A 17,245-nucleotide genomic window follows, 5' to 3' on the forward strand; every position below is an offset into this window, starting at 1 on the left:
ATGTTGCTCCAAAGCCTTCGGTATGGCGTGCGGAGTGCATCTCAAACATGTATTTGCAACTCACCGCGACAATCGTCTTTTGTTTTTTCGAGATACTGAAAAATGAAGGGGGCACCCGGGATTGAACCGGGGACCTCTCGATCTGCAGTCGAATGCTCTACGACTGAGCTATACCCCCTTTCACGATCTTCCTATTCCCATAACTTAACGAAAAATATTACACTCTGCCTGGCTAAAGGACGTCTAATCGAGCAAAATATCGTGTAATCATTATCTCTCAGTTATATATTAGCGTTAAACGATATAAATATCAAAAATACTAGACACCTCGCGCCTGGAGAAAGTGCGAGTCGGCGCCTTCACCTTAATGTCAGAATGCGAAAATTGCACTAGTAGCTTTTTTCAAGCAAGTTCTGTTCGTCCGTTCTCTGTAATCGTTTGGTATCTGATTAAACTGACATACTCGCCTATGGCTTTCGTAACGAAAATTTCATTGTGACCCCGACGTGATTTGAACACGCAACCTTCTGATCTGGAGTCAGACGCGCTACCGTTGCGCCACGGAGTCGACGCTGCTTCGGTCTTGTCATGAATAGGTTCCTCGAAAACTTACTGTACCGTTCAAACCTAAGAAATAATGACAGTAGTATCCAGGAGAGACTCGTCCCAGATGTACTTGCTCTGGCGGGGGTGTAACTCAGTGGTAGAGTGTCTGCTTCGCATGCAGAAAGTCCTGGGTTCAAATCCCAGCTCCTCCAATTTTTGTTTCTCCGTGCAGCAGTACATGAAAACTTTTGCCTATCACCATATTCTATAAAATTCAGTGTACAAGATTCTTCCCCCAAGCAAGTGGATTTCGTACAGTTCGACCTCATGGCGGGAGGACGATGACCTGCAAGACCCTTGGCTGCGATCCTCCCATTGAAATGTTGCTCCAAAGCCTTCGGTATGGCGTGCGGAGTGCATCTCAAACATGTATTTGCAACTCACCGCGACAATCGTCTTTTGTTTTTTCGAGATACTGAAAAATGAAGGGGGCACCCGGATTGAACCGGGGACCTCTCGATCTGCAGTCGAATGCTCTACGACTGAGCTATACCCCCTTTCACGATCTTCCTATTCCCATAACTTAACGAAAAATATTACACTCTGCCTGGCTAAAGACGTCTAATCGAGCAAATATCGTGTAATCATTATCTCTCAGTTATATATTAGCGTTAAACGATATAAATATCAAAAATACTAGACACCTCGCGCCTGGAGAAAGTGCGAGTCGGCGCCTTCACCTTAATGTCAGAATGCGAAAATTGCACTAGTAGCTTTTTTCAAGCAAGGTTCTGTTCGTCCGTTCTCTGTAATCGTTTGGTATCTGATTAAACTGACATACTCGCCTATGGCTTTCGTAAAACGAAAATTTCATTGTGACCCCGACGTGATTTGAACACGCAACCTTCTGATCTGGAGTCAGACGCGCTACCGTTGCGCCACTGGAGTCGACGCTGCTTCGGTCTTGTCATGAATAGGTTCCTCGAAAACTTACTGTACCGTTCAAACCTAAGAAATAATGACAGTAGTATCCAGGAGAGACTCGTCCCAGATGTACTTGCTCTGGCGGGGGTGTAACTCAGTGGTAGAGTGTCTGCTTCGCATGCAGAAAGTCCTGGGTTCAAATCCCAGCTCCTCCAATTTTTGTTTCTCCGTGCAGCAGTACATGAAAACTTTTGCCTATCACCATATTCTATAAAATTCAGTGTACAAGATTCTTCCCCCAAGCAAGTGGATTTCGTACAGTTCGACCTCATGGCGGGGAGGACGATGACCTGCAAGACCCTTGGCTGCGATCCTCCCATTGAAATGTTGCTCCAAAGCCTTCGGTATGGCGTGCGGAGTGCATCTCAAACATGTATTTGCAACTCACCGCGACAATCGTCTTTTGTTTTTTCGAGATACTGAAAAATGAAGGGGGCACCCGGGATTGAACCGGGGACCTCTCGATCTGCAGTCGAATGCTCTACGACTGAGCTATACCCCCTTTCACGATCTTCCTATTCCCATAACTTAACGAAAAATATTACACTCTGCCTGGCTAAAGACGTCTAATCGAGCAAAATATCGTGTAATCATTATCTCTCAGTTATATATTAGCGTTAAACGATATAAATATCAAAAATACTAGACACCTCGCGCCTGGAGAAAGTGCGAGTCGGCGCCTTCACCTTAATGTCAGAATGCGAAAATTGCACTAGTAGCTTTTTTCAAGCAAGTTCTGTTCGTCCGTTCTCTGTAATCGTTTGGTATCTGATTAAACTGACATACTCGCCTATGGCTTTCGTAAACGAAAATTTCATTGTGACCCCGACGTGATTTGAACACGCAACCTTCTGATCTGGAGTCAGACGCGCTACCGTTGCGCCACGGAGTCGACGCTGCTTCGGTCTTGTCATGAATAGGTTCCTCGAAAACTTACTGTACCGTTCAAACCTAAGAAATAATGACAGTAGTATCCAGGAGAGACTCGTCCCAGATGTACTTGCTCTGGCGGGGGTGTAACTCAGTGGTAGAGTGTCTGCTTCGCATGCAGAAAGTCCTGGGTTCAAATCCAGCTCCTCCAATTTTTGTTTCTCGTGCAGCAGTACATGAAAACTTTTGCCTATCACCATATTCTATAAAATTCAGTGTACAAGATTCTTCCCCCAAGCAAGTGGATTTCGTACAGTTCGACCTCATGGCGGGAGGACGATGACCTGCAAGACCCTTGGCTGCGATCCTCCCATTGAAATGTTGCTCCAAAGCCTTCGGTATGGCGTGCGGAGTGCATCTCAAACATGTATTTGCAACTCACCGCGACAATCGTCTTTTGTTTTTTCGAGATACTGAAAAATGAAGGGGGCACCCGGGATTGAACCGGGGACCTCTCGATCTGCAGTCGAATGCTCTACGACTGAGCTATACCCCCTTTCACGATCTTCCTATTCCCATAACTTAACGAAAAATATTACACTCTGCCTGGCTAAAGACGTCTAATCGAGCAAAATATCGTGTAATCATTATCTCTCAGTTATATATTAGCGTTAAACGATATAAATATCAAAAATACTAGACACCTCGCGCCTGGAGAAAGTGCGAGTCGGCGCCTTCACCTTAATGTCAGAATGCGAAAATTGCACTAGTAGCTTTTTTCAAGCAAGTTCTGTTCGTCCGTTCTCTGTAATCGTTTGGTATCTGATTAAACTGACATACTCGCCTATGGCTTTCGTAAACGAAAATTTCATTGTGACCCCGACGTGATTTGAACACGCAACCTTCTGATCTGGAGTCAGACGCGCTACCGTTGCGCCACGGAGTCGACGCTGCTTCGGTCTTGTCATGAATAGGTTCCTCGAAAACTTACTGTACCGTTCAAACCTAAGAAATAATGACAGTAGTATCCAGGAGAGACTCGTCCCAGATGTACTTGCTCTGGCGGGGGTGTAACTCAGTGGTAGAGTGTCTGCTTCGCATGCAGAAAGTCCTGGTTCAAATCCCAGCTCCTCCAATTTTTGTTTCTCCGTGCAGCAGTACATGAAAACTTTTGCCTATCACCATATTCTATAAAATTCAGTGTACAAGATTCTTCCCCCAAGCAAGTGGATTTCGTACAGTTCGACCTCATGGCGGAGGACGATGACCTGCAAGGACCCTTGGCTGCGATCCTCCCATTGAAATGTTGCTCCAAAGCCTTCGGTATGGCGTGCGGAGTGCATCTCAAACATGTATTTGCAACTCACCGCGACAATCGTCTTTTGTTTTTTCGAGATACTGAAAAATGAAGGGGGCACCCGGGATTGAACCGGGGACCTCTCGATCTGCAGTCGAATGCTCTACGACTGAGCTATACCCCCTTTCACGATCTTCCTATTCCCATAACTTAACGAAAAATATTACACTCTGCCTGGCTAAAGACGTCTAATCGAGCAAAATATCGTGTAATCATTATCTCTCAGTTATATATTAGCGTTAAACGATATAAATATCAAAAATACTAGACACCTCGCGCCTGGAGAAAGTGCGAGTCGGCGCCTTCACCTTAATGTCAGAATGCGAAAATTGCACTAGTAGCTTTTTTCAAGCAAGTTCTGTTCGTCCGTTCTCTGTAATCGTTTGGTATCTGATTAAACTGACATACTCGCCTATGGCTTTCGTAAACGAAAATTTCATTGTGACCCCGACGTGATTTGAACACGCAACCTTCTGATCTGGAGTCAGACGCGCTACCGTTGCGCCACGGAGTCGACGCTGCTTCGGTCTTGTCATGAATAGGTTCCTCGAAAACTTACTGTACCGTTCAAACCTAAGAAATAATGACAGTAGTATCCAGGAGAGACTCGTCCCAGATGTACTTGCTCTGGCGGGGGTGTAACTCAGTGGTAGAGTGTCTGCTTCGCATGCAGAAAGTCCTGGGTTCAAATCCCAGCTCCTCCAATTTTTGTTTCTCCGTGCAGCAGTACATGAAAACTTTTGCCTATCACCATATTCTATAAAATTCAGTGTACAAGATTCTTCCCCCAAGCAAGTGATTTCGTACAGTTCGACCTCATGGCGGGAGGACGATGACCTGCAAGACCCTTGGCTGCGATCCTCCCATTGAAATGTTGCTCCAAAGCCTTCGGTATGGCGTGCGGAGTGCATCTCAAACATGTATTTGCAACTCACCGCGACAATCGTCTTTTGTTTTTTCGAGATACTGAAAAATGAAGGGGGCACCCGGGATTGAACCGGGGGACCTCTCGATCTGCAGTCGAATGCTCTACGACTGAGCTATACCCCCTTTCACGATCTTCCTATTCCCATAACTTAACGAAAAATATTACACTCTGCCTGGCTAAAGACGTCTAATCGAGCAAAATATCGTGTAATCATTATCTCTCAGTTATATATTAGCGTTAAACGATATAAATATCAAAAATACTAGACACCTCGCGCCTGGAGAAAGTGCGAGTCGGCGCCTTCACCTTAATGTCAGAATGCGAAAATTGCACTAGTAGCTTTTTTCAAGCAAGTTCTGTTCGTCCGTTCTCTGTAATCGTTTGGTATCTGATTAAACTGACATACTCGCCTATGGCTTTCGTAAACGAAAATTTCATTGTGACCCGACGTGATTTGAACACGCAACCTTCTGATCTGGAGTCAGACGCGCTACCGTTGCGCCACGGAGTCGACGCTGCTTCGGTCTTGTCATGAATAGGTTCCTCGAAAACTTACTGTACCGTTCAAACCTAAGAAATAATGACAGTAGTATCCAGGAGAGACTCGTCCCAGATGTACTTGCTCTGGCGGGGGTGTAACTCAGTGGTAGAGTGTCTGCTTCGCATGCAGAAAGTCCTGGGTTCAAATCCCAGCTCCTCCAATTTTTGTTTCTCCGTGCAGCAGTACATGAAAACTTTTGCCTATCACCATATTCTATAAAATTCAGTGTACAAGATTCTTCCCCCAAGCAAGTGGATTTCGTACAGTTCGACCTCATGGCGGGAGGACGATGACCTGCAAGACCCTTGGCTGCGATCCTCCCATTGAAATGTTGCTCCAAAGCCTTCGGTATGGCGTGCGGAGTGCATCTCAAACATGTATTTGCAACTCACCGCGACAATCGTCTTTTGTTTTTTCGAGATACTGAAAAATGAAGGGGGCACCCGGGATTGAACCGGGGACCTCTCGATCTGCAGTCGAATGCTCTACGACTGAGCTATACCCCCTTTCACGATCTTCCTATTCCCATAACTTAACGAAAAATATTACACTCTGCCTGGCTAAAGACGTCTAATCGAGCAAAATATCGTGTAATCATTATCTCTCAGTTATATATTAGCGTTAAACGATATAAATATCAAAAATACTAGACACCTCGCGCCTGGAGAAAGTGCGAGTCGGCGCCTTCACCTTAATGTCAGAATGCGAAAATTGCACTAGTAGCTTTTTTCAAGCAAGTTCTGTTCGTCCGTTCTCTGTAATCGTTTGGTATCTGATTAAACTGACATACTCGCCTATGGCTTTCGTAAACGAAAATTTCATTGTGACCCCGACGTGATTTGAACACGCAACCTTCTGATCTGGAGTCAGACGCGCTACCGTTGCGCCACGGAGTCGACGCTGCTTCGGTCTTGTCATGAATAGGTTCCTCGAAAACTTACTGTACCGTTCAAACCTAAGAAATAATGACAGTAGTATCCAGGAGAGACTCGTCCCAGATGTACTTGCTCTGGCGGGGGTGTAACTCAGTGGTAGAGTGTCTGCTTCGCATGCAGAAAGTCCTGGGTTCAAATCCCAGCTCCTCCAATTTTTGTTTCTCCGTGCAGCAGTACATGAAAACTTTTGCCTATCACCATATTCTATAAAATTCAGTGTACAAGATTCTTCCCCCAAGCAAGTGGATTTCGTACAGTTCGACCTCATGGCGGGAGGACGATGACCTGCAAGACCCTTGGCTGCGATCCTCCCATTGAAATGTTGCTCCAAAGCCTTCGGTATGGCGTGCGGAGTGCATCTCAAACATGTATTTGCAACTCACCGCGACAATCGTCTTTTGTTTTTTCGAGATACTGAAAAATGAAGGGGGCACCCGGGATTGAACCGGGGACCTCTCGATCTGCAGTCGAATGCTCTACGACTGAGCTATACCCCCTTTCACGATCTTCCTATTCCCATAACTTAACGAAAAATATTACACTCTGCCTGGCTAAAGACGTCTAATCGAGCAAAATATCGTGTAATCATTATCTCTCAGTTATATATTAGCGTTAAACGATATAAATATCAAAAATACTAGACACCTCGCGCCTGGAGAAAGTGCGAGTCGGCGCCTTCACCTTAATGTCAGAATGCGAAAATTGCACTAGTAGCTTTTTTCAAGCAAGTTCTGTTCGTCCGTTCTCTGTAATCGTTTGGTATCTGATTAAACTGACATACTCGCCTATGGCTTTCGTAAACGAAAATTTCATTGTGACCCCGACGTGATTTGAACACGCAACCTTCTGATCTGGAGTCAGACGCGCTACCGTTGCGCCACGGAGTCGACGCTGCTTCGGTCTTGTCATGAATAGGTTCCTCGAAAACTTACTGTACCGTTCAAACCTAAGAAATAATGACAGTAGTATCCAGGAGAGACTCGTCCCAGATGTACTTGCTCTGGCGGGGGTGTAACTCAGTGGTAGAGTGTCTGCTTCGCATGCAGAAAGTCCTGGGTTCAAATCCCAGCTCCTCCAATTTTTGTTTCTCCGTGCAGCAGTACATGAAAACTTTTGCCTATCACCATATTCTATAAAATTCAGTGTACAAGATTCTTCCCCCAAGCAAGTGGATTTCGTACAGTTCGACCTCATGGCGGGAGGACGATGACCTGCAAGACCCTTGGCTGCGATCCTCCCATTGAAATGTTGCTCCAAAGCCTTCGGTATGGCGTGCGGAGTGCATCTCAAACATGTATTTGCAACTCACCGCGACAATCGTCTTTTGTTTTTTCGAGATACTGAAAAATGAAGGGGGCACCCGGGATTGAACCGGGGACCTCTCGATCTGCAGTCGAATGCTCTACGACTGAGCTATACCCCCTTTCACGATCTTCCTATTCCCATAACTTAACGAAAAATATTACACTCTGCCTGGCTAAAGACGTCTAATCGAGCAAAATATCGTGTAATCATTATCTCTCAGTTATATATTAGCGTTAAACGATATAAATATCAAAAATACTAGACACCTCGCGCCTGGAGAAAGTGCGAGTCGGCGCCTTCACCTTAATGTCAGAATGCGAAAATTGCACTAGTAGCTTTTTTCAAGCAAGTTCTGTTCGTCCGTTCTCTGTAATCGTTTGGTATCTGATTAAACTGACATACTCGCCTATGGCTTTCGTAAACGAAAATTTCATTGTGACCCCGACGTGATTTGAACACGCAACCTTCTGATCTGGAGTCAGACGCGCTACCGTTGCGCCACGGAGTCGACGCTGCTTCGGTCTTGTCATGAATAGGTTCCTCGAAAACTTACTGTACCGTTCAAACCTAAGAAATAATGACAGTAGTATCCAGGAGAGACTCGTCCCAGATGTACTTGCTCTGGCGGGGGTGTAACTCAGTGGTAGAGTGTCTGCTTCGCATGCAGAAAGTCCTGGGTTCAAATCCCAGCTCCTCCAATTTTTGTTTCTCCGTGCAGCAGTACATGAAAACTTTTGCCTATCACCATATTCTATAAAATTCAGTGTACAAGATTCTTCCCCCAAGCAAGTGGATTTCGTACAGTTCGACCTCATGGCGGGAGGACGATGACCTGCAAGACCCTTGGCTGCGATCCTCCCATTGAAATGTTGCTCCAAAGCCTTCGGTATGGCGTGCGGAGTGCATCTCAAACATGTATTTGCAACTCACCGCGACAATCGTCTTTTGTTTTTTCGAGATACTGAAAAATGAAGGGGGCACCCGGGATTGAACCGGGGACCTCTCGATCTGCAGTCGAATGCTCTACGACTGAGCTATACCCCCTTTCACGATCTTCCTATTCCCATAACTTAACGAAAAATATTACACTCTGCCTGGCTAAAGACGTCTAATCGAGCAAAATATCGTGTAATCATTATCTCTCAGTTATATATTAGCGTTAAACGATATAAATATCAAAAATACTAGACACCTCGCGCCTGGAGAAAGTGCGAGTCGGCGCCTTCACCTTAATGTCAGAATGCGAAAATTGCACTAGTAGCTTTTTTCAAGCAAGTTCTGTTCGTCCGTTCTCTGTAATCGTTTGGTATCTGATTAAACTGACATACTCGCCTATGGCTTTCGTAAACGAAAATTTCATTGTGACCCCGACGTGATTTGAACACGCAACCTTCTGATCTGGAGTCAGACGCGCTACCGTTGCGCCACGGAGTCGACGCTGCTTCGGTCTTGTCATGAATAGGTTCCTCGAAAACTTACTGTACCGTTCAAACCTAAGAAATAATGACAGTAGTATCCAGGAGAGACTCGTCCCAGATGTACTTGCTCTGGCGGGGGTGTAACTCAGTGGTAGAGTGTCTGCTTCGCATGCAGAAAGTCCTGGGTTCAAATCCCAGCTCCTCCAATTTTTGTTTCTCCGTGCAGCAGTACATGAAAACTTTTGCCTATCACCATATTCTATAAAATTCAGTGTACAAGATTCTTCCCCCAAGCAAGTGGATTTCGTACAGTTCGACCTCATGGCGGGAGGACGATGACCTGCAAGACCCTTGGCTGCGATCCTCCCATTGAAATGTTGCTCCAAAGCCTTCGGTATGGCGTGCGGAGTGCATCTCAAACATGTATTTGCAACTCACCGCGACAATCGTCTTTTGTTTTTTCGAGATACTGAAAAATGAAGGGGGCACCCGGGATTGAACCGGGGACCTCTCGATCTGCAGTCGAATGCTCTACGACTGAGCTATACCCCCTTTCACGATCTTCCTATTCCCATAACTTAACGAAAAATATTACACTCTGCCTGGCTAAAGACGTCTAATCGAGCAAAATATCGTGTAATCATTATCTCTCAGTTATATATTAGCGTTAAACGATATAAATATCAAAAATACTAGACACCTCGCGCCTGGAGAAAGTGCGAGTCGGCGCCTTCACCTTAATGTCAGAATGCGAAAATTGCACTAGTAGCTTTTTTCAAGCAAGTTCTGTTCGTCCGTTCTCTGTAATCGTTTGGTATCTGATTAAACTGACATACTCGCCTATGGCTTTCGTAAACGAAAATTTCATTGTGACCCCGACGTGATTTGAACACGCAACCTTCTGATCTGGAGTCAGACGCGCTACCGTTGCGCCACGGAGTCGACGCTGCTTCGGTCTTGTCATGAATAGGTTCCTCGAAAACTTACTGTACCGTTCAAACCTAAGAAATAATGACAGTAGTATCCAGGAGAGACTCGTCCCAGATGTACTTGCTCTGGCGGGGGTGTAACTCAGTGGTAGAGTGTCTGCTTCGCATGCAGAAAGTCCTGGGTTCAAATCCCAGCTCCTCCAATTTTTGTTTCTCCGTGCAGCAGTACATGAAAACTTTTGCCTATCACCATATTCTATAAAATTCAGTGTACAAGATTCTTCCCCCAAGCAAGTGGATTTCGTACAGTTCGACCTCATGGCGGGAGGACGATGACCTGCAAGACCCTTGGCTGCGATCCTCCCATTGAAATGTTGCTCCAAAGCCTTCGGTATGGCGTGCGGAGTGCATCTCAAACATGTATTTGCAACTCACCGCGACAATCGTCTTTTGTTTTTTCGAGATACTGAAAAATGAAGGGGGCACCCGGGATTGAACCGGGGACCTCTCGATCTGCAGTCGAATGCTCTACGACTGAGCTATACCCCCTTTCACGATCTTCCTATTCCCATAACTTAACGAAAAATATTACACTCTGCCTGGCTAAAGACGTCTAATCGAGCAAAATATCGTGTAATCATTATCTCTCAGTTATATATTAGCGTTAAACGATATAAATATCAAAAATACTAGACACCTCGCGCCTGGAGAAAGTGCGAGTCGGCGCCTTCACCTTAATGTCAGAATGCGAAAATTGCACTAGTAGCTTTTTTCAAGCAAGTTCTGTTCGTCCGTTCTCTGTAATCGTTTGGTATCTGATTAAACTGACATACTCGCCTATGGCTTTCGTAAACGAAAATTTCATTGTGACCCCGACGTGATTTGAACACGCAACCTTCTGATCTGGAGTCAGACGCGCTACCGTTGCGCCACGGAGTCGACGCTGCTTCGGTCTTGTCATGAATAGGTTCCTCGAAAACTTACTGTACCGTTCAAACCTAAGAAATAATGACAGTAGTATCCAGGAGAGACTCGTCCCAGATGTACTTGCTCTGGCGGGGGTGTAACTCAGTGGTAGAGTGTCTGCTTCGCATGCAGAAAGTCCTGGGTTCAAATCCCAGCTCCTCCAATTTTTGTTTCTCCGTGCAGCAGTACATGAAAACTTTTGCCTATCACCATATTCTATAAAATTCAGTGTACAAGATTCTTCCCCCAAGCAAGTGGATTTCGTACAGTTCGACCTCATGGCGGGAGGACGATGACCTGCAAGACCCTTGGCTGCGATCCTCCCATTGAAATGTTGCTCCAAAGCCTTCGGTATGGCGTGCGGAGTGCATCTCAAACATGTATTTGCAACTCACCGCGACAATCGTCTTTTGTTTTTTCGAGATACTGAAAAATGAAGGGGGCACCCGGGATTGAACCGGGGACCTCTCGATCTGCAGTCGAATGCTCTACGACTGAGCTATACCCCCTTTCACGATCTTCCTATTCCCATAACTTAACGAAAAATATTACACTCTGCCTGGCTAAAGACGTCTAATCGAGCAAAATATCGTGTAATCATTATCTCTCAGTTATATATTAGCGTTAAACGATATAAATATCAAAAATACTAGACACCTCGCGCCTGGAGAAAGTGCGAGTCGGCGCCTTCACCTTAATGTCAGAATGCGAAAATTGCACTAGTAGCTTTTTTCAAGCAAGTTCTGTTCGTCCGTTCTCTGTAATCGTTTGGTATCTGATTAAACTGACATACTCGCCTATGGCTTTCGTAAACGAAAATTTCATTGTGACCCCGACGTGATTTGAACACGCAACCTTCTGATCTGGAGTCAGACGCGCTACCGTTGCGCCACGGAGTCGATGCTGCTTCGGTCTTGTCATGAATAGGTTCCTCGAAAACTTACTGTACCGTTCAAACCTAAGAAATAATGACAGTAGTATCCAGGAGAGACTCGTCCCAGATGTACTTGCTCTGGCGGGGGTGTAACTCAGTGGTAGAGTGTCTGCTTCGCATGCAGAAAGTCCTGGGTTCAAATCCCAGCTCCTCCAATTTTTGTTTCTCCGTGCAGCAGTACATGAAAACTTTTGCCTATCACCATATTCTATAAAATTCAGTGTACAAGATTCTTCCCCCAAGCAAGTGGATTTCGTACAGTTCGACCTCATGGCGGGAGGACGATGACCTGCAAGACCCTTGGCTGCGATCCTCCCATTGAAATGTTGCTCCAAAGCCTTCGGTATGGCGTGCGGAGTGCATCTCAAACATGTATTTGCAACTCACCGCGACAATCGTCTTTTGTTTTTTCGAGATACTGAAAAATGAAGGGGGCACCCGGGATTGAACCGGGGACCTCTCGATCTGCAGTCGAATGCTCTACGACTGAGCTATACCCCCTTTCACGATCTTCCTATTCCCATAACTTAACGAAAAATATTACACTCTGCCTGGCTAAAGACGTCTAATCGAGCAAAATATCGTGTAATCATTATCTCTCAGTTATATATTAGCGTTAAACGATATAAATATCAAAAATACTAGACACCTCGCGCCTGGAGAAAGTGCGAGTCGGCGCCTTCACCTTAATGTCAGAATGCGAAAATTGCACTAGTAGCTTTTTTCAAGCAAGTTCTGTTCGTCCGTTCTCTGTAATCGTTTGGTATCTGATTAAACTGACATACTCGCCTATGGCTTTCGTAAACGAAAATTTCATTGTGACCCCGACGTGATTTGAACACGCAACCTTCTGATCTGGAGTCAGACGCGCTACCGTTGCGCCACGGAGTCGACGCTGCCTCGGTCTTGTCATGAATAGGTTCCTCGAAAACTTACTGTACCGTTCAAACCTAAGAAATAATGACAGTAGTATCCAGGAGAGACTCGTCCCAGATGTACTTGCTCTGGCGGGGGTGTAACTCAGTGGTAGAGTGTCTGCTTCGCATGCAGAAAGTCCTGGGTTCAAATCCCAGCTCCTCCAATTTTTGTTTCTCCGTGCAGCAGTACATGAAAACTTTTGCCTATCACCATATTCTATAAAATTCAGTGTACAAGATTCTTCCCCCAAGCAAGTGGATTTCGTACAGTTCGACCTCATGGCGGGAGGACGATGACCTGCAAGACCCTTGGCTGCGATCCTCCCATTGAAATGTTGCTCCAAAGCCTTCGGTATGGCGTGCGGAGTGCATCTCAAACATGTATTTGCAACTCACCGCGACAATCGTCTTTTGTTTTTTCGAGATACTGAAAAATGAAGGGGGCACCCGGGATTGAACCGGGGACCTCTCGATCTGCAGTCGAATGCTCTACGACTGAGCTATACCCCCTTTCACGATCTTCCTATTCCCATAACTTAACGAAAAATATTACACTCTGCCTGGCTAAAGACGTCTAATCGAGCAAAATATCGTGTAATCATTATCTCTCAGTTATATATTAGCGTTAAACGATATAAATATCAAAAATACTAGACACCTCGCGCCTGGAGAAAGTGCGAGTCGGCGCCTTCACCTTAATGTCAGAATGCGAAAATTGCACTAGTAGCTTTTTTCAAGCAAGTTCTGTTCGTCCGTTCTCTGTAATCGTTTGGTATCTGATTAAACTGACATACTCGCCTATGGCTTTCGTAAACGAAAATTTCATTGTGACCCCGACGTGATTTGAACACGCAACCTTCTGATCTGGAGTCAGACGCGCTACCGTTGCGCCACGGAGTCGACGCTGCTTCGGTCTTGTCATGAATAGGTTCCTCGAAAACTTACTGTACCGTTCAAACCTAAGAAATAATGACAGTAGTATCCAGGAGAGACTCGTCCCAGATGTACTTGCTCTGGCGGGGGTGTAACTCAGTGGTAGAGTGTCTGCTTCGCATGCAGAAAGTCCTGGGTTCAAATCCCAGCTCCTCCAATTTTTGTTTCTCCGTGCAGCAGTACATGAAAACTTTTGCCTATCACCATATTCTATAAAATTCAGTGTACAAGATTCTTCCCCCAAGCAAGTGGATTTCGTACAGTTCGACCTCATGGCGGGAGGACGATGACCTGCAAGACCCTTGGCTGCGATCCTCCCATTGAAATGTTGCTCCAAAGCCTTCGGTATGGCGTGCGGAGTGCATCTCAAACATGTATTTGCAACTCACCGCGACAATCGTCTTTTGTTTTTTCGAGATACTGAAAAATGAAGGGGGCACCCGGGATTGAACCGGGGACCTCTCGATCTGCAGTCGAATGCTCTACGACTGAGCTATACCCCCTTTCACGATCTTCCTATTCCCATAACTTAACGAAAAATATTACACTCTGCCTGGCTAAAGACGTCTAATCGAGCAAAATATCGTGTAATCATTATCTCTCAGTTATATATTAGCGTTAAACGATATAAATATCAAAAATACTAGACACCTCGCGCCTGGAGAAAGTGCGAGTCGGCGCCTTCACCTTAATGTCAGAATGCGAAAATTGCACTAGTAGCTTTTTTCAAGCAAGTTCTGTTCGTCCGTTCTCTGTAATCGTTTGGTATCTGATTAAACTGACATACTCGCCTATGGCTTTCGTAAACGAAAATTTCATTGTGACCCCGACGTGATTTGAACACGCAACCTTCTGATCTGGAGTCAGACGCGCTACCGTTGCGCCACGGAGTCGACGCTGCTTCGGTCTTGTCATGAATAGGTTCCTCGAAAACTTACTGTACCGTTCAAACCTAAGAAATAATGACAGTAGTATCCAGGAGAGACTCGTCCCAGATGTACTTGCTCTGGCGGGGGTGTAACTCAGTGGTAGAGTGTCTGCTTCGCATGCAGAAAGTCCTGGGTTCAAATCCCAGCTCCTCCAATTTTTGTTTCTCCGTGCAGCAGTACATGAAAACTTTTGCCTATCACCATATTCTATAAAATTCAGTGTACAAGATTCTTCCCCCAAGCAAGTGGATTTCGTACAGTTCGACCTCATGGCGGGAGGACGATGACCTGCAAGACCCTTGGCTGCGATCCTCCCATTGAAATGTTGCTCCAAAGCCTTCGGTATGGCGTGCGGAGTGCATCTCAAACATGTATTTGCAACTCACCGCGACAATCGTCTTTTGTTTTTTCGAGATACTGAAAAATGAAGGGGGCACCCGGGATTGAACCGGGGACCTCTCGATCTGCAGTCGAATGCTCTACGACTGAGCTATACCCCCTTTCACGATCTTCCTATTCCCATAACTTAACGAAAAATATTACACTCTGCCTGGCTAAAGACGTCTAATCGAGCAAAATATCGTGTAATCATTATCTCTCAGTTATATATTAGCGTTAAACGATATAAATATCAAAAATACTAGACACCTCGCGCCTGGAGAAAGTGCGAGTCGGCGCCTTCACCTTAATGTCAGAATGCGAAAATTGCACTAGTAGCTTTTTTCAAGCAAGTTCTGTTCGTCCGTTCTCTGTAATCGTTTGGTATCTGATTAAACTGACATACTCGCCTATGGCTTTCGTAAACGAAAATTTCATTGTGACCCCGACGTGATTTGAACACGCAACCTTCTGATCTGGAGTCAGACGCGCTACCGTTGCGCCACGGAGTCGACGCTGCTTCGGTCTTGTCATGAATAGGTTCCTCGAAAACTTACTGTACCGTTCAAACCTAAGAAATAATGACAGTAGTATCCAGGAGAGACTCGTCCCAGATGTACTTGCTCTGGCGGGGGTGTAACTCAGTGGTAGAGTGTCTGCTTCGCATGCAGAAAGTCCTGGGTTCAAATCCCAGCTCCTCCAATTTTTGTTTCTCCGTGCAGCAGTACATGAAAACTTTTGCCTATCACCATATTCTATAAAATTCAGTGTACAAGATTCTTCCCCCAAGCAAGTGGATTTCGTACAGTTCGACCTCATGGCGGGAGGACGATGACCTGCAAGACCCTTGGCTGCGATCCTCCCATTGAAATGTTGCTCCAAAGCCTTCGGTATGGCGTGCGGAGTGCATCTCAAACATGTATTTGCAACTCACCGCGACAATCGTCTTTTGTTTTTTCGAGATACTGAAAAATGAAGGGGGCACCCGGGATTGAACCGGGGACCTCTCGATCTGCAGTCGAATGCTCTACGACTGAGCTATACCCCCTTTCACGATCTTCCTATTCCCATAACTTAACGAAAAATATTACACTCTGCCTGGCTAAAGACGTCTAATCGAGCAAAATATCGTGTAATCATTATCTCTCAGTTATATATTAGCGTTAAACGATATAAATATCAAAAATACTAGACACCTCGCGCCTGGAGAAAGTGCGAGTCGGCGCCTTCACCTTAATGTCAGAATGCGAAAATTGCACTAGTAGCTTTTTTCAAGCAAGTTCTGTTCGTCCGTTCTCTGTAATCGTTTGGTATCTGATTAAACTGACATACTCGCCTATGGCTTTCGTAAACGAAAATTTCATTGTGACCCCGACGTGATTTGAACACGCAACCTTCTGATCTGGAGTCAGACGCGCTACCGTTGCGCCACGGAGTCGACGCTGCTTCGGTCTTGTCATGAATAGGTTCCTCGAAAACTTACTGTACCGTTCAAACCTAAGAAATAATGACAGTAGTATCCAGGAGAGACTCGTCCCAGATGTACTTGCTCTGGCGGGGGTGTAACTCAGTGGTAGAGTGTCTGCTTCGCATGCAGAAAGTCCTGGGTTCAAATCCCAGCTCCTCCAATTTTTGTTTCTCCGTGCAGCAGTACATGAAAACTTTTGCCTATCACCATATTCTATAAAATTCAGTGTACAAGATTCTTCCCCCAAGCAAGTGGATTTCGTACAGTTCGACCTCATGGCGGGAGGACGATGACCTGCAAGACCCTTGGCTGCGATCCTCCCATTGAAATGTTGCTCCAAAGCCTTCGGTATGGCGTGCGGAGTGCATCTCAAACATGTATTTGCAACTCACCGCGACAATCGTCTTTTGTTTTTTCGAGATACTGAAAAATGAAGGGGGCACCCGGGATTGAACCGGGGACCTCTCGATCTGCAGTCGAATGCTCTACGACTGAGCTATACCCCCTTTCACGATCTTCCTATTCCCATAACTTAACGAAAAATATTACACTCTGCCTGGCTAAAGACGTCTAATCGAGCAAAATATCGTGTAATCATTATCTCTCAGTTATATATTAGCGTTAAACGATATAAATATCAAAAATACTAGACACCTCGCGCCTGGAGAAAGTGCGAGTCGGCGCCTTCACCTTAATGTCAGAATGCGAAAATTGCACTAGTAGCTTTTTTCAAGCAAGTTCTGTTCGTCCGTTCTCTGTAATCGTTTGGTATCTGATTAAACTGACATACTCGCCTATGGCTTTCGTAAACGAAAATTTCATTGTGACCCCGACGTGATTTGAACACGCAACCTTCTGATCTGGAGTCAGACGCGCTACCGTTGCGCCACGGAGTCGACGCTGCTTC

General features: G+C 45.5%; 55 non-coding genes across 55 annotated transcripts; 18 read left to right on the plus strand and 37 right to left on the minus strand.

Moving 5' to 3' along the window:
- Nucleotides 1-496: 496 nt before the first annotated feature.
- Trnaw-cca (transfer RNA tryptophan (anticodon CCA)) lies at nucleotides 497-568 on the minus strand. Its single transcript has one exon. It is a non-coding gene; the product is annotated as a tRNA-Trp (tRNA).
- Nucleotides 569-686: 118 nt separating this feature from the next.
- On the plus strand, nucleotides 687-758 carry Trnaa-cgc (transfer RNA alanine (anticodon CGC)). Its single transcript has one exon. It is a non-coding gene; the product is annotated as a tRNA-Ala (tRNA).
- A 274-nt stretch (nucleotides 759-1,032) lies between these two features.
- Trnac-gca (transfer RNA cysteine (anticodon GCA)) lies at nucleotides 1,033-1,103 on the minus strand. The gene has a single exon. It is a non-coding gene; the product is annotated as a tRNA-Cys (tRNA).
- Nucleotides 1,104-1,422: 319 nt separating this feature from the next.
- On the minus strand, nucleotides 1,423-1,495 carry Trnaw-cca (transfer RNA tryptophan (anticodon CCA)). Its single transcript has one exon. It is a non-coding gene; the product is annotated as a tRNA-Trp (tRNA).
- Nucleotides 1,496-1,613: 118 nt separating this feature from the next.
- Nucleotides 1,614-1,685, plus strand: Trnaa-cgc (transfer RNA alanine (anticodon CGC)). Its single transcript has one exon. It is a non-coding gene; the product is annotated as a tRNA-Ala (tRNA).
- Nucleotides 1,686-1,960: 275 nt separating this feature from the next.
- Nucleotides 1,961-2,032, minus strand: Trnac-gca (transfer RNA cysteine (anticodon GCA)). Its single transcript has one exon. It is a non-coding gene; the product is annotated as a tRNA-Cys (tRNA).
- Nucleotides 2,033-2,350: 318 nt separating this feature from the next.
- Trnaw-cca (transfer RNA tryptophan (anticodon CCA)) lies at nucleotides 2,351-2,422 on the minus strand. The gene has a single exon. It is a non-coding gene; the product is annotated as a tRNA-Trp (tRNA).
- Nucleotides 2,423-2,540: 118 nt separating this feature from the next.
- Trnaa-cgc (transfer RNA alanine (anticodon CGC)) lies at nucleotides 2,541-2,611 on the plus strand. The gene has a single exon. It is a non-coding gene; the product is annotated as a tRNA-Ala (tRNA).
- A 273-nt stretch (nucleotides 2,612-2,884) lies between these two features.
- Trnac-gca (transfer RNA cysteine (anticodon GCA)) lies at nucleotides 2,885-2,956 on the minus strand. Its single transcript has one exon. It is a non-coding gene; the product is annotated as a tRNA-Cys (tRNA).
- A 318-nt stretch (nucleotides 2,957-3,274) lies between these two features.
- On the minus strand, nucleotides 3,275-3,346 carry Trnaw-cca (transfer RNA tryptophan (anticodon CCA)). Its single transcript has one exon. It is a non-coding gene; the product is annotated as a tRNA-Trp (tRNA).
- A 118-nt stretch (nucleotides 3,347-3,464) lies between these two features.
- Nucleotides 3,465-3,535, plus strand: Trnaa-cgc (transfer RNA alanine (anticodon CGC)). The gene has a single exon. It is a non-coding gene; the product is annotated as a tRNA-Ala (tRNA).
- Nucleotides 3,536-3,809: 274 nt separating this feature from the next.
- Trnac-gca (transfer RNA cysteine (anticodon GCA)) lies at nucleotides 3,810-3,881 on the minus strand. The gene has a single exon. It is a non-coding gene; the product is annotated as a tRNA-Cys (tRNA).
- Nucleotides 3,882-4,199: 318 nt separating this feature from the next.
- Trnaw-cca (transfer RNA tryptophan (anticodon CCA)) lies at nucleotides 4,200-4,271 on the minus strand. The gene has a single exon. It is a non-coding gene; the product is annotated as a tRNA-Trp (tRNA).
- A 118-nt stretch (nucleotides 4,272-4,389) lies between these two features.
- Nucleotides 4,390-4,461, plus strand: Trnaa-cgc (transfer RNA alanine (anticodon CGC)). The gene has a single exon. It is a non-coding gene; the product is annotated as a tRNA-Ala (tRNA).
- A 273-nt stretch (nucleotides 4,462-4,734) lies between these two features.
- Trnac-gca (transfer RNA cysteine (anticodon GCA)) lies at nucleotides 4,735-4,807 on the minus strand. The gene has a single exon. It is a non-coding gene; the product is annotated as a tRNA-Cys (tRNA).
- A 318-nt stretch (nucleotides 4,808-5,125) lies between these two features.
- Nucleotides 5,126-5,196, minus strand: Trnaw-cca (transfer RNA tryptophan (anticodon CCA)). Its single transcript has one exon. It is a non-coding gene; the product is annotated as a tRNA-Trp (tRNA).
- A 118-nt stretch (nucleotides 5,197-5,314) lies between these two features.
- Trnaa-cgc (transfer RNA alanine (anticodon CGC)) lies at nucleotides 5,315-5,386 on the plus strand. Its single transcript has one exon. It is a non-coding gene; the product is annotated as a tRNA-Ala (tRNA).
- A 274-nt stretch (nucleotides 5,387-5,660) lies between these two features.
- Nucleotides 5,661-5,732, minus strand: Trnac-gca (transfer RNA cysteine (anticodon GCA)). The gene has a single exon. It is a non-coding gene; the product is annotated as a tRNA-Cys (tRNA).
- Nucleotides 5,733-6,050: 318 nt separating this feature from the next.
- Nucleotides 6,051-6,122, minus strand: Trnaw-cca (transfer RNA tryptophan (anticodon CCA)). Its single transcript has one exon. It is a non-coding gene; the product is annotated as a tRNA-Trp (tRNA).
- A 118-nt stretch (nucleotides 6,123-6,240) lies between these two features.
- Nucleotides 6,241-6,312, plus strand: Trnaa-cgc (transfer RNA alanine (anticodon CGC)). The gene has a single exon. It is a non-coding gene; the product is annotated as a tRNA-Ala (tRNA).
- Nucleotides 6,313-6,586: 274 nt separating this feature from the next.
- On the minus strand, nucleotides 6,587-6,658 carry Trnac-gca (transfer RNA cysteine (anticodon GCA)). Its single transcript has one exon. It is a non-coding gene; the product is annotated as a tRNA-Cys (tRNA).
- Nucleotides 6,659-6,976: 318 nt separating this feature from the next.
- Trnaw-cca (transfer RNA tryptophan (anticodon CCA)) lies at nucleotides 6,977-7,048 on the minus strand. Its single transcript has one exon. It is a non-coding gene; the product is annotated as a tRNA-Trp (tRNA).
- Nucleotides 7,049-7,166: 118 nt separating this feature from the next.
- Nucleotides 7,167-7,238, plus strand: Trnaa-cgc (transfer RNA alanine (anticodon CGC)). Its single transcript has one exon. It is a non-coding gene; the product is annotated as a tRNA-Ala (tRNA).
- Nucleotides 7,239-7,512: 274 nt separating this feature from the next.
- On the minus strand, nucleotides 7,513-7,584 carry Trnac-gca (transfer RNA cysteine (anticodon GCA)). The gene has a single exon. It is a non-coding gene; the product is annotated as a tRNA-Cys (tRNA).
- A 318-nt stretch (nucleotides 7,585-7,902) lies between these two features.
- On the minus strand, nucleotides 7,903-7,974 carry Trnaw-cca (transfer RNA tryptophan (anticodon CCA)). Its single transcript has one exon. It is a non-coding gene; the product is annotated as a tRNA-Trp (tRNA).
- A 118-nt stretch (nucleotides 7,975-8,092) lies between these two features.
- Trnaa-cgc (transfer RNA alanine (anticodon CGC)) lies at nucleotides 8,093-8,164 on the plus strand. The gene has a single exon. It is a non-coding gene; the product is annotated as a tRNA-Ala (tRNA).
- A 274-nt stretch (nucleotides 8,165-8,438) lies between these two features.
- On the minus strand, nucleotides 8,439-8,510 carry Trnac-gca (transfer RNA cysteine (anticodon GCA)). The gene has a single exon. It is a non-coding gene; the product is annotated as a tRNA-Cys (tRNA).
- A 318-nt stretch (nucleotides 8,511-8,828) lies between these two features.
- On the minus strand, nucleotides 8,829-8,900 carry Trnaw-cca (transfer RNA tryptophan (anticodon CCA)). Its single transcript has one exon. It is a non-coding gene; the product is annotated as a tRNA-Trp (tRNA).
- A 118-nt stretch (nucleotides 8,901-9,018) lies between these two features.
- Nucleotides 9,019-9,090, plus strand: Trnaa-cgc (transfer RNA alanine (anticodon CGC)). The gene has a single exon. It is a non-coding gene; the product is annotated as a tRNA-Ala (tRNA).
- Nucleotides 9,091-9,364: 274 nt separating this feature from the next.
- On the minus strand, nucleotides 9,365-9,436 carry Trnac-gca (transfer RNA cysteine (anticodon GCA)). The gene has a single exon. It is a non-coding gene; the product is annotated as a tRNA-Cys (tRNA).
- A 318-nt stretch (nucleotides 9,437-9,754) lies between these two features.
- On the minus strand, nucleotides 9,755-9,826 carry Trnaw-cca (transfer RNA tryptophan (anticodon CCA)). Its single transcript has one exon. It is a non-coding gene; the product is annotated as a tRNA-Trp (tRNA).
- Nucleotides 9,827-9,944: 118 nt separating this feature from the next.
- Trnaa-cgc (transfer RNA alanine (anticodon CGC)) lies at nucleotides 9,945-10,016 on the plus strand. The gene has a single exon. It is a non-coding gene; the product is annotated as a tRNA-Ala (tRNA).
- Nucleotides 10,017-10,290: 274 nt separating this feature from the next.
- Nucleotides 10,291-10,362, minus strand: Trnac-gca (transfer RNA cysteine (anticodon GCA)). The gene has a single exon. It is a non-coding gene; the product is annotated as a tRNA-Cys (tRNA).
- A 318-nt stretch (nucleotides 10,363-10,680) lies between these two features.
- Nucleotides 10,681-10,752, minus strand: Trnaw-cca (transfer RNA tryptophan (anticodon CCA)). Its single transcript has one exon. It is a non-coding gene; the product is annotated as a tRNA-Trp (tRNA).
- Nucleotides 10,753-10,870: 118 nt separating this feature from the next.
- On the plus strand, nucleotides 10,871-10,942 carry Trnaa-cgc (transfer RNA alanine (anticodon CGC)). Its single transcript has one exon. It is a non-coding gene; the product is annotated as a tRNA-Ala (tRNA).
- A 274-nt stretch (nucleotides 10,943-11,216) lies between these two features.
- On the minus strand, nucleotides 11,217-11,288 carry Trnac-gca (transfer RNA cysteine (anticodon GCA)). The gene has a single exon. It is a non-coding gene; the product is annotated as a tRNA-Cys (tRNA).
- Nucleotides 11,289-11,606: 318 nt separating this feature from the next.
- Nucleotides 11,607-11,678, minus strand: Trnaw-cca (transfer RNA tryptophan (anticodon CCA)). The gene has a single exon. It is a non-coding gene; the product is annotated as a tRNA-Trp (tRNA).
- A 118-nt stretch (nucleotides 11,679-11,796) lies between these two features.
- Trnaa-cgc (transfer RNA alanine (anticodon CGC)) lies at nucleotides 11,797-11,868 on the plus strand. The gene has a single exon. It is a non-coding gene; the product is annotated as a tRNA-Ala (tRNA).
- Nucleotides 11,869-12,142: 274 nt separating this feature from the next.
- Trnac-gca (transfer RNA cysteine (anticodon GCA)) lies at nucleotides 12,143-12,214 on the minus strand. The gene has a single exon. It is a non-coding gene; the product is annotated as a tRNA-Cys (tRNA).
- A 318-nt stretch (nucleotides 12,215-12,532) lies between these two features.
- On the minus strand, nucleotides 12,533-12,604 carry Trnaw-cca (transfer RNA tryptophan (anticodon CCA)). Its single transcript has one exon. It is a non-coding gene; the product is annotated as a tRNA-Trp (tRNA).
- Nucleotides 12,605-12,722: 118 nt separating this feature from the next.
- Trnaa-cgc (transfer RNA alanine (anticodon CGC)) lies at nucleotides 12,723-12,794 on the plus strand. The gene has a single exon. It is a non-coding gene; the product is annotated as a tRNA-Ala (tRNA).
- Nucleotides 12,795-13,068: 274 nt separating this feature from the next.
- Trnac-gca (transfer RNA cysteine (anticodon GCA)) lies at nucleotides 13,069-13,140 on the minus strand. The gene has a single exon. It is a non-coding gene; the product is annotated as a tRNA-Cys (tRNA).
- A 318-nt stretch (nucleotides 13,141-13,458) lies between these two features.
- Trnaw-cca (transfer RNA tryptophan (anticodon CCA)) lies at nucleotides 13,459-13,530 on the minus strand. The gene has a single exon. It is a non-coding gene; the product is annotated as a tRNA-Trp (tRNA).
- A 118-nt stretch (nucleotides 13,531-13,648) lies between these two features.
- Trnaa-cgc (transfer RNA alanine (anticodon CGC)) lies at nucleotides 13,649-13,720 on the plus strand. Its single transcript has one exon. It is a non-coding gene; the product is annotated as a tRNA-Ala (tRNA).
- A 274-nt stretch (nucleotides 13,721-13,994) lies between these two features.
- Nucleotides 13,995-14,066, minus strand: Trnac-gca (transfer RNA cysteine (anticodon GCA)). Its single transcript has one exon. It is a non-coding gene; the product is annotated as a tRNA-Cys (tRNA).
- Nucleotides 14,067-14,384: 318 nt separating this feature from the next.
- On the minus strand, nucleotides 14,385-14,456 carry Trnaw-cca (transfer RNA tryptophan (anticodon CCA)). The gene has a single exon. It is a non-coding gene; the product is annotated as a tRNA-Trp (tRNA).
- A 118-nt stretch (nucleotides 14,457-14,574) lies between these two features.
- On the plus strand, nucleotides 14,575-14,646 carry Trnaa-cgc (transfer RNA alanine (anticodon CGC)). Its single transcript has one exon. It is a non-coding gene; the product is annotated as a tRNA-Ala (tRNA).
- A 274-nt stretch (nucleotides 14,647-14,920) lies between these two features.
- Nucleotides 14,921-14,992, minus strand: Trnac-gca (transfer RNA cysteine (anticodon GCA)). The gene has a single exon. It is a non-coding gene; the product is annotated as a tRNA-Cys (tRNA).
- Nucleotides 14,993-15,310: 318 nt separating this feature from the next.
- Nucleotides 15,311-15,382, minus strand: Trnaw-cca (transfer RNA tryptophan (anticodon CCA)). The gene has a single exon. It is a non-coding gene; the product is annotated as a tRNA-Trp (tRNA).
- Nucleotides 15,383-15,500: 118 nt separating this feature from the next.
- On the plus strand, nucleotides 15,501-15,572 carry Trnaa-cgc (transfer RNA alanine (anticodon CGC)). Its single transcript has one exon. It is a non-coding gene; the product is annotated as a tRNA-Ala (tRNA).
- Nucleotides 15,573-15,846: 274 nt separating this feature from the next.
- Nucleotides 15,847-15,918, minus strand: Trnac-gca (transfer RNA cysteine (anticodon GCA)). Its single transcript has one exon. It is a non-coding gene; the product is annotated as a tRNA-Cys (tRNA).
- Nucleotides 15,919-16,236: 318 nt separating this feature from the next.
- Nucleotides 16,237-16,308, minus strand: Trnaw-cca (transfer RNA tryptophan (anticodon CCA)). The gene has a single exon. It is a non-coding gene; the product is annotated as a tRNA-Trp (tRNA).
- A 118-nt stretch (nucleotides 16,309-16,426) lies between these two features.
- Nucleotides 16,427-16,498, plus strand: Trnaa-cgc (transfer RNA alanine (anticodon CGC)). Its single transcript has one exon. It is a non-coding gene; the product is annotated as a tRNA-Ala (tRNA).
- A 274-nt stretch (nucleotides 16,499-16,772) lies between these two features.
- Trnac-gca (transfer RNA cysteine (anticodon GCA)) lies at nucleotides 16,773-16,844 on the minus strand. The gene has a single exon. It is a non-coding gene; the product is annotated as a tRNA-Cys (tRNA).
- Nucleotides 16,845-17,162: 318 nt separating this feature from the next.
- On the minus strand, nucleotides 17,163-17,234 carry Trnaw-cca (transfer RNA tryptophan (anticodon CCA)). Its single transcript has one exon. It is a non-coding gene; the product is annotated as a tRNA-Trp (tRNA).
- Between the last annotated feature and the right edge of the window lie 11 nt (nucleotides 17,235-17,245).

Source organism: Schistocerca cancellata, chromosome 3 (genome assembly GCF_023864275.1).
Source record: "Schistocerca cancellata isolate TAMUIC-IGC-003103 chromosome 3, iqSchCanc2.1, whole genome shotgun sequence".
NCBI classification, from domain to species: domain Eukaryota; kingdom Metazoa; phylum Arthropoda; class Insecta; order Orthoptera; family Acrididae; genus Schistocerca; species Schistocerca cancellata.